The following is a 16,188-nucleotide window of genomic DNA, read 5'->3' on the forward strand; positions in this document are numbered from 1 at the left end:
GACGCGCATGCGATGTAGCTTAGGTACTTTTGTATGCTAGTTTAGGTACGTTTCCGATTTGATACACCACAATCGTCCTGTATCAAAATGTTCGTCTTAAGGTCCTCTATATTATTGTGGTACGTTGTAAACAATGACAATGAATAATACAGAAAATAAACCGAAATGTACATTAAAAGCGTTCTATTTCGGAAACCATTCGGAATATGGTATATGTCCACTTCAAGTTTTTTTGTTCAGAATCACCCGTCAAAACACGTACCTTTCCTGCTGACCCATCCTTTATCACATAGAAATGGTACAAGTTGTGTAGGGAACATGTACTAATCAAAAACTTAAAAATGTTTCTTGGACTAGAACAGTTTAGCGGTTTCTCCACTCATTTGCTTGGCTCCCGAAAATTAACTCCGAATGGACGTACTCTAGTATGTATTGCTCTCGCAATGATTCCTTTGTTAAGGGATGTTTGTATAATCTGGATGGTGGTAGGTAGGTCTACGGTAGTTATGCATGGAATGCGCTGACACAAACAATGACTTGGCGGTCTGAACATATATAAGACGCCACTATGTGTTGGCTGGGTTTACAGGTATCAAAAATACGAAAAGTGGTGAAATCGATACTATAAAAAAAGACACTAGAGCTTTTTAAAATTGTAATTACATCCTTTATTCTTCGACACATATGTAATGGCAGTTGTAGGGAAGGCGGATAGTCGCCTTCGGTTCATTGGTAGAATTTTGGGAAGATGTGGTTCCTCTGTAAACGAGACCGCTTATAAAACACTAATACGACCTATTCTTGAGTACTGCTCGAGCGTTTGGGATCCCTATCAGGTCAGATTGAGGGAGGACATAGAAGCAATTCAGAGGTGGGCTGCTAGATTTGTTGCTGATAGGTTTTATCATCACGCAAGTGTTACGGAAATGCTTCAGGAACTCGGGTGGGAGTCTCTGGAGGAAATGAGGCGTTCTTTTCGTGAATCGCTACTGAGGAAATTTAGAGAACCAGCAGTTGAGGCTCACTGCAGTACAATTTTACTGCCGCCAACTTATATTTCGCGGAAAGACCATAAAGATAAGATAAGAGAGATTAGGGCTCGTACAGAGGCACATAGGCAGTCATTTTCCCTCGTTCTGTTTGGGAGTGGAACAGGGAGAGAAGATGTTACTTGTGGTATGAGGTACCCTCCGCCACGCACCGTATGGTGGATTGCGGAATATGTATGTAGATGTAGATGTAGATGGCGGAATGCTTTTTTTTCTACTGTGCTGCGCGAAAACGACAGCCAGATGGTGCGAGTCTAGACGTATAATAATTTTTTTGGTATAAACCTACAAATGACAGTCCGAAATGTTATGCAGCTTGAACGTAAAGGCCCTGTGGCTTATGTTCCGACATAACACCAGACATTGGTGGGAAGTAATGAGACTAGTATTGACGTAAAAAAAAAGTGTATGTCCAGTCGTAAGGGGCGAATAGATTTGAAGTGCTGAATTGTGATTTCAATGCATTAAGTAGTATATCCGAAAGTAATGGGTAATACATTCATTTTCTTAACAGCTACACAAATAGCAATGCGAGAGTTCAACTGGACCTGCTGTAGTGTACAAACAGGAGGAGCAATACAGTTCCAATAAAATGGATTCGCAGAATATCCCCTTATCGGCTCCCCTAAGCATATCCAAGCGTTTTCCTTGTTGCACTATCGACTGTGATGTTGATTACAGTACACCAAACTCCTTTCATCCGAGGGGGAGCTGTTGATTTTCACATAGTGTCAGACGCTTGTGATTTACAACACTTGTTTGAGAGAGTTTTGGCAGGGTGCAGCATCTTCCGGAAGCGCTGGCTGGAGGACTTAAACATCAAATAATTTCCTAGAACTGAAGAGAATCGAGACACGTAGCCGGTGTGAGTGTGGGTAAACCACAATTTTTTTGGGAGCTGTATACATATAAACGATAACTCCATTGCTTGTATAAAATGTGTACATGTTGCAGTGTAAAGTTACTGTGGCTTATGTTACGGGATGTGCAGAGAAATTGACTGTGTCTCCTGTCGTGAGATAGGTATAGATTCAACCCATCGATAACCATAAGAGTACGAGAGAGATTTAACGTGGAAAATTATGTCCGCTATAGATATTCAAATTTCAACGTGAGATTCGTTCCAGAACCACAGCTGTCGAAAGGAGACATTTCCAGTACATCGCTCGGTGTCAGACTGCAGCAGCAGTCTTAATATTTAATTACAATTACACCGATAATATACATGTCTTATTCTCAATATTCTTGTGAGTCTGGAGATGGTCGTAGAAAGCATAGCAGCAAGTAAGCAGATCGGGCCAGAAAAAGTTCCTCAGCAGACGCCTTTGTTCTAGCCTGGGGCTGGTCTATCCTTTGTACACCAGTTCGGAGAGTCTGAAAATGCTTCCAGTCTGCCGTGGCCTATGGCGATTTGACTTGCGGCTCCCCCTGGACGGGTGAATAGCGAACTAGTACCCAGTTTCCGTTGAGTCGCCTTCGGAACTGCGTGTGTTTCTAGTTTACTGTGCGGATTTGTGAGAAGATTCAATACGACAAGTGTTGGCGCTGGGAGTATTGACAGCATTCGACTTCCTACCACTCAGGTCCTCCTGGTGGGCCTCTCTGTTTGACAGGCGCTCCGCGGCTGCGACCGTGGGCCGCGTTTACGGCGTTAGTTTTCTCCGATCTCTGAGCGTTGGTACTCTACTGCAGCACTGTGCGTGTGGGCGTTCGGAAGGTAAGAGTGTTTTCAGCGCTCTTAGGCATCTAGCAGTGAATGGATCGTGTTTCTCAATACACCGCAGTGGTATGTATTGTTGTTACTACCCTATGACGCAAAAGATCCTTTCCTCCCTCCCTTTTGGTCCTGGTGTAGCAGAGAGAACCAGTCATCTTACTAATTCTATAGTATCGTACTTTTAAAATAGGAAATACACTTAGCAGATCTGTAGTGGTCAGTAACTCTATAACCGTGACGGTATAAATTCACGCCGAAATTTGTAATTCCAGCTATCATTTCATACATCACCGCTTCCAATCGTGACATCAAATAATAATAGGTTTTGATTATTTAATGAAATTTCTCATCAAACAACCTAACGCTATTGTTTATGCACGCAAACTGTTGTGCAGCGTCGGTCTTTCTTTATTTCAAGTAGTCTTAAACTGTGTGAAGCGAACTGTTTAAACACCTATATTAACGATTTAATTGATATTTCCAGTGGCACATTTCCTGAAGCAACGTTAGTGCCATCTTTAAAATGTGATATTCTGCACCAGGTTTAAAAACTCCTAAAGCAGTGAAGTGTACCACAAGAAAAGTGCACTTGGAAGTCTGGGGTAGTGAAATAAACCCATGGCAGGATGAAATATCTCATGCTAGTTCCTATGTCATCTGAAAACCAAACAACATCTCTCTCTCTCTCTTTCTATCTCTTGTATGCAACGATCTTTTTTTTAAAGTGTAATTCGAGTCAACCTGCTACTGTTTTTGTGACATCGTCAGTTTGTGAGTGTGAAATAGCTACCGCGTCTGCTTTATATGCTCTACACCAAGATCATTTCATCCCCATCGATACACAAGTCGCAGAATGGTGTCAACTCAAAAGACTTGCGCCAGGCGAACGGTCTACCCGACGGGAGGCCCTAGCCACACGACATTTCCATTTCCATGTGGCCAGAAATTAATTATTTATTAAGTACAGTAGTATTTAAGAATCGATTCCCTGTCAGGTATTTGCTTTAGAAGGAAGGCGTCTCTCGCGTGTGCTGGTATGCAACAGACCACTTGAAATGGTGGGTGGACAGCGACAGGAACTTCTCAGGTACTACTATCAGAGGGTTGCCGCCACCTGATGCTTTGGTTCAAGCATTAGCGCGGTACTGCACATAACTGTGGAGCTGCTGACAACCGACAGCGGAGCAGCTAGCCCGCTGGTGTTTCTAAGTCCCTCCGGCGCATAAGCCACAGCGCACTGCTGCAAGGGCTTTCATGGTGAGGCAGCCGACTGCCGTCGTAGGCCCTGGGGTGCGCGGCTGGGGCACTGTGCGCGGGTGGAGAGACACGAGACAGTTTTTCAGATATGTTTAAGCGATCTGTGACGGTGTAATTACGTGTTTCCTTACACAATCGGAATGAAAAAATCGCCGCATTTGTTTAAATATTCTACACAATGAGATAGATTTCCTGACAAATTATTTAAATAAACTATATTCCATACACTACCTTGTGTCCCATTAATTTTTATAAATAAATAATATTCCTCACATTGTCTAAATTATTTAAACAATATTTCATAATCTGCAATCAGTTAATCAATACTTCTAGAAGGAAGAGGGAGGCAAGAGAAAATGAGGGATATCGATTTAATTAATTAATTAATTAGTCAATCAAACTGATGGATTGGTGCGAGGGGGGGGGGGGGGGGAGGAGGTTTTCGAATAACCTGAAGCAGATCGTGAATACCGAAAGTGACACAACTGAGCTATTTCTCGCCAATTTTTTTCAATCAATTTAATTAATTAGTCAATTAATTTGAATCAGAAGTGGTGCCATGTTTGCGAGAGAGTGGGAGGGGTAGGGGTGACATGAAAAACCACATAACCAAACAGTAGGTTAAGGACCTTTCTACCAAGAGGGCGGATTATCCCCATGGTATTATAATCTTCTTAGCAGAACAATAGGTGAAGGACCTATCAATCAAAAGAGAACAATAGGTTTGTCTGAATGTATACTTGCCCCTGATGTCGGCAACCCGCGATACCCCCCTTTCTCTACTACTCGGCACGGCAAAATAACAAGGTCAGCAAGCAAACCACGATAGAAACCTAAGACGTAGCGAATTCGGAACCAAGACAGCAATGTGTAGCGAGATCAATACAACAGCGCAGAGAAATCACGACTGACTGCAGAGCTGCTGCACCGCTGGCTTTAAAGAGCCGCCGCGGGCGCTGATAGACGGGCAGCATTGCAGCGGCAACAACAGCATCTAATGTAGATTGCAGTAGCGTCATCGAGGTCCATGCTTTGCCGTGGGCTTTCAAACTCGTCTGACCGAGATACCACACCTAGTGCAGAAATGTTATGTCAATAGCAGGCAGAAAAAAATTGTCTGTGACTTACATAGTTCGGGCTTACCTAATACTCTGTATGAGATTCTATTCAAACCAATTACGGACACACCAACTATGGGATCTTCATGCATTGACTGATACAGAGTAGAGTGTACACAGTGCTCCTTGGACATGGGTTTCTGCAAAAAGACAGACTGAACAAGTCCGCATTTGCCTGAATGGTACACTTTGCGTCATGCCTGCCACTTATGTGCCGTGAATCACCGAGGACAGGATTTAACCAGATGGGCCTGTTGCCCAGCACACTGGTGTTGTTTATGTCGCTGCTCTGGCTCAGGTTCTGCGAGCCGCGGCGCGCAAGCGAAGGGCACACCCTGTTTACCAATATACTGAACTGTACTAATAGAAAAAAATGACTTTGAGCACTATGGGACTTAACATCTGTGGTCATCAGTCTCCTAGAACTTACAACTACTTAAACCTAACTAACCTAAGGACATCACACAAATCCATGCCAGAGGCAGGATTCGAATCTGCGACCGTAGCAGTCGCGTGGTCCCGGACTGAGCGCCTAGAACCACTCGGCCACCGCCGCCGGCGCACTAATAGAAGCGGAATCGAAGTCGACCGTGGAACTACAATACGAGTCGTGATGCTCCACTAACTCCAAAACCTCTTTCAAGCTAGGATCAGGATACTTAAGAATCTGTTCACGTATGCGAGGATCCGACTCTTTTAGAATAATGGCGTCCCTAATAATGGCGTCACTGTAGTAACTTCAAGGCTCATACTTGAATTTGCAGTGCCGAGCAACGGTGTTGCCTACTCAAGAATATTTAACGTGCAGCTGCCATTTTCATCCGTTCATTATCGTACTGGTCTAGCGCAGCAATTATTTCATTGTAAGCTAAATTTTCGGAGCAAGCGGACGAAGGAAAAGAAGAAAAGAAGTTTGTAAGCTAATCGGTACACTGAACACCAAACGTTTCAAGAAAATATGGTTGTCTGTCCATACCTTCAATGTGACACGCCTGGAAGTGTGAGCCGAGCTGTGTGCAGTACTCGAACCATTCCTCTTGTTAAGAATCAAATGTACGGAACGGCGCTGCAGAAACCGGCGCTACTGGCTATGGCGGTGCTACCCGTGGTGAGGGTGTCGCCGCTGCGTTAGCTTGCGTTGCGAGCAATCTATTCACTCATCCCATACGCTGTTGCATCTGCTGATCCTGCAACTGACTAACCAGAGCTAGCGACGGTTCTTGTGAGGCACTGGCTATGATTAGCACACACACACACACACACAAATATTTTTACTCAAATAGAGCTCAGCCACCAAGTTGTGCTGGAAGAGAGTATCAATGAAAGTCACTAACCAAAGAAGCCTCCGAAATAGCGCAAGAAAGTCTGTCGGGTGCAGAGAGAGAAGCGAGACAACAAACAAAACGATGTCGCCAATGTTCCATATTGACGAGAAGTAGGGCCAAGCAGCAAAAAAGGTAGTTTTTCCTCGTCGCTAGTTGTTTGGTCATACCGTGCTGGATGCTAAGGAGTTGTGGATACTATGACACAGATCACAAGAATAAGATTCACGAGTAATGTCTGATAAATATTGTCTACTTAACGCAGTTTACAGTGACAAGTCTATATCCCTAAACAGTACAAGTCCGTCAGTCATGTTAAGTCCACATATACACTAAAGTAGCAGAGGCTCCGTGTCAAGGCACCACGATTAGACAGCGAGCTAGACTGGGCAGGTACAACGTGCGGCTTCCTACATGTAGGCTCTATGACGGCTGATTGGCACAAGTCTTGGAGACGGCCGAAGTCACAAGATTTTTAAAAGAATAAACTTCCATTTGACTGTGTGTTACTATATCTATTTTCTGTAGTATCTTGATTCGGCTTTTTTTCCCATGATCAAGTACAATGCTAATAGTTTTTAGACCATTATTGTGTCATATACACTACTGGCCATTAAAATTGCTACACCACGAAGATGACGTGCTACAGACGCGAAATTTAACCTGCAGGAAGAAGATGCTGTGCTATGCAAATGATTAGCTTTTCAGAGCATTCACAAAAGGTCGGCGCCGGTGGCGACACCTACAACGTGCTGACATGAGGAAAGTTTCCAACCGATTTCTCATACAGAAACAGCAGTTGACCGGCGTTGCCTGGTGAAACGTTGTTGTGATGCCTCGTGTAAGGAGGAGAAATGCGTACCATCACGTTTCCGACATTGATAAACGTCGGATTGTAGCCTATCGCGATTGCGGTTTATCGTATCGCAACATTGGTGCTCGTGTTGGTCGAGATCCAGTGACTGTTAGCAGAATAGGGAATCGGTGGGTTCAGGAGGGTAATACGGAACGCCGTGCTTGATCCCAACGGCCTCGTATGACTAGCAGTCGAGATGACAGGCATCTAATCCGCATGGCTGTAACGGATCGTGCAGCCACGTCTCGATCCCTGAATCAACAGATGGGGACGTTCGCAAGACAACGACCATCTGCACGAACAGTTCGACGACGTTTGCAGCAGCATGGACTATCAGCTCGGGCACCATGGCTGCGGTTACCCTTGACGCTGCATCACAGACAGGAGCGCTTGCGATAGTGTACTCAACGACGAACCTGGGTGCACGAATGGCAAAACGTCATTTTTTCGGATGAATCCAGTTTCTGTTTACAGCATCATGATGGTCGCATCCGTTTTTGGCGACATCGCGGTGAACGCACATTGGAAGCGAATATTCAGCATCGCCATACTGGCGTATCATCCGGCGTGATGTTATGGGGTGCCATACGTCTCGGTCACCTCTTGTTCGCATTGACGGCACATTGAACAGTAGACATTACATTTCAGTTGTGTTACGACCCGTGGCTCTACCCTTCATTCGATACCTGCGAAACCCTACATTTCAGCAGGATAATGCACGACCACATGTTGCAGGTCCTGTACGGGCCTTTCTGGATACAGAAAATGTTCGACTGCTGCCCTGGCCAAGACATTCTCCTGATCTCTCACCGATTGAAAACGTCTGGTCAATGGTGGCCGAGCAACTGGCTCGTCACAATACGCCAGTCACTACTCTTGATGAACTGTGGTATCGTGTTGAAGCTGCATGGGCAGCTGTACCTGTACAGGCCATCCAAGCTCTGTTTGACTCAATGCCCAGGCGTATCAAAAATGGTTCAAATGGCTCTGAGCACTATGGGACTCAACTGCTGTGGTCATAAGTCCCCTAGAACTTAGAACTACTTAAACCTAACTAACCTAAGGACAGCACACAACACCCAGCCATCACGAGGCAGAGAAAATCCCTGACCCCGCCGGGAATCGAACCCGGGAACCCGGGCGTGGGAAGCGAGAACGCTACCGCACGACCACGAGATGCGGGCCCCCAGGCGTATCAAGGCCGTTGTTACGGCCAGAGGTGGTCGTTCTGGGTACTGATTTCTCAGGATCTATGCACCCAAATTGCGTGAAAATGTAATCACATGTCAGTTCTAGTATAATATATTTGTCCAATGAATACCTGTTTAGCATCTGCATTTCTTCTTGGTATAGCAATTTTAATGGCCAGTAGTGTATGATAAGGCAGTCACGAGTCTGTTTATTGTTTTTAAATTTATCGCATGACTGCGGCTCAACACCATTGGAAACGCCTTAGTCACAAGGTAGTTGCCAACTTCGGAAGTGGACTGGCTTGGTCTGGTAGCGATGGCGATCTATACCACAGTCATGTCCACGCAAGGGAGTTTCAAAGTTTCCACAAAAGAAAATGGTGTCTATCACTTTGGAAAAAAATTCACAGTTCTCTTTAATTTTTATCTTACGCTCATTAATGATGTCCATATGCCTCACTAAGTTTCTTATTAATATTAACAGTTTCTGAAAGTGACAGTGAAACTACATTATCAATGTGCTGATTTGACGTCTCATGAAAACAATGTTCAAATGTGTGTGAATTCCTAAGGGACCAAATTAAACTGCTTAGGTCATCGGTCCCTAGACTTACACACTACTTAAGCTAACTAATGCTAAGAACAACATACACACCCATGCCCGATGGAGGATTCGAACCTCCGGCGGGAGGGGCCGCTCAGTCTGTGACATGTCGCCTTAAACCGCGTGGCCGCTCCGCGCGGCACGTCTCATGGTTTTCAGATTTTTCTTTCATTTGTTTATATTACTAAAAATACCTTTTGTCCACGCTACATCGTCTCTAAACAGCAAACATTTTTTCTCCACAGGTGCAGAATCAACTTTTCTATTCTGACCTCTGACAATTAAACCTACAAATATAATTCTTGTTATTGCCTATTTCTGTCTGAGATATTAGAATCTGAGATGCTGAACGACCTCTTTTCTTTACTGTAATCTTCTCATGGAGAGAGAGCTGAGGAAACGTAAGCTCCTGAAGTTCACATACAGTAACATAAATTATTTCTTGTAGATGCAAAGCCATAGTGAAAGTTATCTGTAAATCAAAAGAACCGAAAAAATGAATCAAATACGCTGACGGGAAAAAACGCAACACCAGAAATGATTAATGTAGAGTAGTGAAATTTTGGGAATTCATCTGTCTAGGTAACATATGTAAGTGATTAACATTGCTAGAGCGGCGTTTATCTAAGCATGAGGTAAACCACTGCAAACCTGAAATGGTGGTACATTAATAACCGGTGTAAACGCCAGAATGTTGAATGCAAGCAAGCAAACGCTGATGCCTTATGTTGTATAGGTGCCAGATGTCAGTTTATGGGATGGAGTTCCAACGCTGTGGCAGTTGGTCGGTCAATACAGTGACGGTTAATGCTGTTTGTGGATGATGCTGGAGTTATCGTCCGATGATATCCCATACGTGCTCAATTGGAGACAGATCTGGTGATGAAGGCCAAGGCAACACGTCGACGCTCTGCAGTATGTGAGAGAGTGTTATCCTATTGCTAAACACCTTATGGAAAGATGTTCATGAATGGCAGCACAGCCGGCCGAAGTGGCAGAGCGTTTATAGGCGCTTTAGTCTGGAACCGCGCGACCGCTACGGTCGCAGGTTCGAATCCTGCCTCGGGCATGGATGTGTGTGATGTCCTTAAGTTAGTTAGGTTTAAATAGTTGTAAGTTCTAGGGGACTGATGACCTAAGATGTTAAGTCCCATAGTGCTCAGAGCCATTACATTATATGAATGGCAGCACAGCAGGTCTAATCACCAGACTGACGTACTATTTTTCAGTCAGAGTGCGTGGGATAACCAGAATAGTGCTCCTGCCGTCATATGAAATCCCTTCCCGGACTATAACTCCAGGTATACGTCCAGTGTGCTTGCATGCAGACAGACTGTTTGCAGGCCCTCAACTGGCCTCCTTCTAATCAACACATAGCCATCACTGGCGCTGAGGCAGAAAAAACACAGTGGACTCCCACCCTGACTTCCAATGAGCTCTCACTTGAGTGAGACCTCTGAAGTCGTAAATGGCAATGGTCTGGGGTTAGTGGAGTGCACGCTACGGGGCGTCTGGCTCGGAGCTGTCCTTGAAGTAACCGATGTGTAACAGTTCGTTGTGTCACTGTGGTGCCAACTGCTGGTCAGACTGCTGCTGCAGCTGCAGTACGATGCGCCAGAGCCATACGCCGAACACAATGGTCTTCCCTCTCGGTAGTGACGCGTGGCCGTCTGAAGGCCAGTCTTCTTGCAACCGCACGTTCTCGTGACCATCGCCGCCAGCAATCACGTAGAGTGGTTACATTGCTGCAAGGGCTTTCTGCAGTATCGCAGAAGGAGCATTCAGTTTCTCGTAGACCTATTACGCGACTTCTTCTTGGTGATGTGATTTATTTTTTCCGTCATTATTGAATGGCTAGAATCAACATAATAATATAATTTCACATTGTATACCCTTTGAGGAAATAGTACACGGTCAAGTACAACACACGCGGAGCAAAAAAAAAAAAAAAAAAAAAAAAGAAATAAACAACCTCCTTCCATCAGCATGCCAGGACGGCTTTGTGGAAGCGACAATCCTCCCTTTAGCCTTGCGGCCTCGCGTGCAGCTCCCGATGTACGCATGCGCACAACAGCCGAACACCGTACCACTGGAACTGTGAAGCGCACAGTTCTACATGAAGATTTTTCTATCTTTTTCATAAACTAGGGTATGGCTGTTGACGTTAAACTTAATGATCACATACTGCGCAAGTATGAAGAAAGAATTACTGACAAAAGACTCATTATATCAACTATTATTGATAATATCAAACGGAAATGGGCGGTGCAACAGTCCCACAGCGCCTATGCGCGAGCCGCCACTGGTTTTTCTGCTTTCCAACTGTGTTACGTTTGTCGTGGAACACCGCTGCTGGAGAGCTGGTCTTAGAGTGTGGTTCATGAAACTTCACGTAGGTGTAGATATCAGCTAATTTTGAGGGAACAATAAAGAGACGTATGTGGGTACGAGGCTAGTTAGGTGTATATTGCGTAATTTCCTGGCGCAGAGTGCCCCCTGCGTTCGATAGTCACCTGTAATTTGTTTTAAATGTAGACGGTCTGGGCGTTACGTCAGAGAATGCAACGAGCGCGCAAGGTTGATGCTCAGGCAAAAAGAGAACAGTGTTATACACACATCAAAAAAGTTTTGCATCACCCTGGTTCCCAGAACTCCTCAAGATAGACGTTGACTGTGGATATTGTGTCACGGACACAGTTCCTTTGACTCTTCAGAGATGTCACTAAACCCGCCCAGAGATGTAAACAACCATGCATGAGCAGCGCCTATTGGAGGGGGCCGAAAACCGATCAGTTCCAATCATTCCATCAGGAAGGAGGTACACGGCTCGTGTTGTCTGTAGTTCAACCATACCTAGACGGTCAATACCGCGGTTCGATTGCGCCCGTATTGTTACTTTGTGCCAGGAAGGGCTCTCAACAAGGAAAGTTTTCAGGTATTTCGGAGTGAACCAAAACGACGTTCTGACATGGAAGAGATACTCAGAGACATGAACTGTCGATGACATGCCTCGCTCAGGCCGCCCAAGACTACTACTGTGGTGTGTGATCACTACCTACGGATTATGGCTCGGAGGAACCCTGACAGCTGGCCGGAGTGGCCGAGCGGTTCTAGGCGCTACAGTCTGGAACCACGCGACCGCTACGGTCGTAGGTTCGAATCCTGCCTCGGGTATGGATGTGTGTGATGTCCTTAGACTAGTTAGGTTTATGTAGTTATAAGTTCTAGGTGACTGATGACCTAAGTAGTTAAGTCGCATAGTGCTCAGAGCCATTTGAAACATTTTTGAACCCTGACAGCAACGCTACCATGTTGAGTAATGCTTTTCGTGTAGCCACAGGACGTCGTGTTACGACTCCAGCTGTGCGCAGTAGGCTGCATGATGTGCAACTTCACTCCAGACGTTCATGGCTAGGTCCATCTTTGCAACCACGACACCGTGCAACGCAGTGCAGATGGGCCCAACAACATGCCGAATGGACCACTCAGGATTGGCATCACGTTCTCTTAACCGGTGAGTGTCGCATATGCCTTTAACCAGACAATCGTCAGAGACGTGTTTCGAGGCAAACCGGTCAGGCTGAACGCCTTAGACACACTGTCCAGCGAGTGCAGCAAGGTGGAGGTTTCCTGATGTTTTGGGGTGGCATTATGTGGGGCTGACGTACAACGGTGGGGGTCATGGAATGCGCCGTGACGACTGTACGATACGTGAATGCCATCCTCCGACCGATAGTGCAACCATATCGACATCATATTGGCGAGGCATTCGTCTGCATGGACGAAAATTCGCGCCCCCATCGTGACATCTTGTGAATGACTTCCTTCATGATAACGACATTGCTCGACTAGAGTGGCCAGCATGTTCTCCAGACATGAACCCTATTGAATATGCCTGGGATAGATTGAAAAGAGCTGTTTATGGACGACGTGACCCACCAACCACTCTGAGGGATCTACGCTGAATCGCCGTTGAGGAGTGGGAGAATCTGGATCAACAGTGCCTTGATGAACTGGTGGATAGCATGCCACGACGAATACAGCCACGCATCAGTGCAAGAGGACGTGCTACTGGGTATTAGAGGTGCAGGTGCGTACAGCACTCAGTTAAGTATTTTCCCAATTATCCGCAAACACGGACAATTTTTTCACAGCCGCAAGGGGAATTGTTACATGTGGCCAAATTCCGTTCGACAGGAAACCTGAAAATGTGTGTGATGTAGAATGAGGACCTAGGAAATGCTCAAACATTAGAAGTTTTGAGGAAAGACTTAGTGCAGCGATATAGAAGGCCAAACAATTGTAGATATTATCTTGAGCGGTTAAATGGTGTGTCGCAAAGACGGGGAGAATCCATTTAAATTTTTGTGGTTGGAATAAGGGAACTCAGTGTTAGCATCTGTGAATTAACAGAGAGATATCGTAAATAGGGTCATTCTACAAGGAGAGGAAAGGGCGTTAGACTGCTTTTTGTGCAGATTACCACCTTTCGTGTGAAAAAGAGCGCACAGAATTTCCTAAGGTCTTAGCTGGAGCCATAGGGATGGCAACGGCTTTAGAAAAGATAGATATCCGAGTCTGGTACAGAAGAGATATCTTCAGCGCTGACATCACATATTACCGCTGAGGACATTTAGCCACATACGGCGAGATTGCCACAGTGTATAAAATGTGGGAAAGTGGATCATTAGGAACGGAATCATAGGCAGAACAGGGGATAAGACAGGAGGGTACGAAACAGAAATAACCAACCACTAAATGGCAACGGAAGTCACAAAGTCGTAGAGTGGTGTTCCCAGTAAATTTTAGCACTACCGAGACATGTCCAGTGGCTAATTTTTGCTTCGATGGCTCAGTGGATGGAAGAGAATACAAGTTTTTAGTGGACAGAGGTGCCCATGTGTCTGTGGCAAGTTAGGAACTCATGCAAAAGGGACGATTAAAAACTTCCCAATATAGGTTATGTGGAGCAGGTGGTAAAGACATGCTTTCGATGGGTTCAGCGATATGAAATTTTTCGGGGGGTGGGGGCGGACAAGACATTTCCGCGAATGTATGGAAGTTTTTTCGCTAGAGCTTAGGGTTAGATTTCCTATATAAGCATCACGCTAAAACCGACCTTGGGAGACGTATAGTACGCCCAGGTGGAACATTGTTTCAGTTTGGGAAAATTCTGTCGCAATATTTGTCTCTCATGAAAGGTGAACCAGTTAAACTGCGTGAAAGAATACTAAAAAGGGACCTTTGGCCTCGAACGCTCTAAATTGCACGAGACCATGATTAGAATAACACTCGATCATAAAAACAACAGTGATTTGTGTCATTTTCATGAAAAAGATTGCATTCTACCACAAGTGACGTTTTCATAGAGAGAAGCAAGGTAAGAAGACATCAATACCATATGAGGAAAATTATACGTAAATCAGTGACGTCATGTGTAGCGTTACGTTTTTAGTCCAGAGTGCTAAAAAGCCTTTCTTTGAAGTAATTACAATAGCGCAAAACACACGTATCCTACACACCTGATATTTCTAGTATTAGTCCTCATAATGCAGGTGCGGAATTTCAATGAAGTGGTTAAAGCAAAGTTGACGAGAACAATGTGCACATGACACTAAAGCTTTGTTCTTAGATTCAGAATCACTTTCGCACATTCAAGCAGCCAATATCAAAAGCCGCACTAATTGATTTTCAAATGATCATATGGGTATGTCAGTGGCATAACCTATCTTTCGCCAAGCATGTTGCAACATAGGCGTATACTTTGGTGCAGCAAATTGATTGTAAATCACAGAGTGAAGTTTGTCGATGAAATGGCGATCATGTATCTTCAAGTGTGTTTTGGGACACTGTAATCTTACAAAATCAGCAATCCTTACGATGCAGAGCTTATATGGCCGAAAGAAGTAGACATCAAGAGGTTGGCAATATCCTTTTTTGTTCATTTCGGTGGCAATATCTTCAGCATAATATCTGTGTTTGCAAAAGTTGCATCTAGAAGAGTACGATCTTTATGAGATGACCAGGAATCACATAGCAATAGGTTCTTTCACTTGTTACATGTTCACCAAGGAATGAAGTTAGAAAACATTACATGTGTTCTTTATTCATTTTTCTACTTTTACTTCCCTCCACATGAATGTTTCGTGGGCAGGTTGTTTCAAGTTTCTTTGAAATATCAGGGTCAAAAGTGCCTTTGCCTCTTGAAAACAGAAGTGTAAACTTATTTGTTTGTCTGCCTGCCACTGACAAATCCATATTAATTGTGTAGCTGTGGGTAGAGTAATCCATAGACTGCATAACACTAACTGTCTTTTTCTCTCCTCGGAGAAACAGTGTTCATGACACGACATATCATACTGAAATTGACTCTGGTCACTGTTCGAAACATCTCCTTCCTCCACACCCTGCTCTATCAGAAACATGTTCACTTCCTCCACAAGCCTTTGTGCCTTCTCACATATACTACACTCCTGGAAATGGAAAAAAGAACACATTGACACCGGTGTGTCAGACCCACCATACTTGCTCCGGACACTGCGAAAGGGCTGTACAAGCAATGATCACACGCACGGCACAGCGGACACACCAGGAACCGCGGTGTTGGCCGTCGAATGGCGCTAGCTGCGCAGCATTTGTGCACCGCCGCCGTCAGTGTCAGCCAGTTTGCCGTGGCATACGGAGCTCCATCGCAGTCTTTAACACTGGTAGCATGCCGCGACAGCGTGGACGTGAACCGTATGTGCAGTTGACGGACTTTGAGCGAGGGCGTATAGTGGGCATGCGGGAGGCCGGGTGGACGTACCGCCGAATTGCTCAACACGTGGGGCGTGAGGTCTCCACAGTACATCGATGTTGTCGCCAGTGGTCGGCGGAAGGTGCACGTGCCCGTCGACCTGGGACCGGACCGCAGCGACGCACGGATGCACGCCAAGACCGTAGGATCCTACGCAGTGCCGTAGGGGACCGCACCGCCACTTCCAGCAAATTAGGGACACTGTTGCTCCTGGGGTATCGGCGAGGACCATTCGCAACCGTCTCCATGAAGCTGGGCTACGGTCCCGCACACCGTTAG

This window comes from Schistocerca americana, chromosome X, assembly GCF_021461395.2.
Source record: "Schistocerca americana isolate TAMUIC-IGC-003095 chromosome X, iqSchAmer2.1, whole genome shotgun sequence".
In the NCBI taxonomy this organism is placed as follows: domain Eukaryota; kingdom Metazoa; phylum Arthropoda; class Insecta; order Orthoptera; family Acrididae; genus Schistocerca; species Schistocerca americana.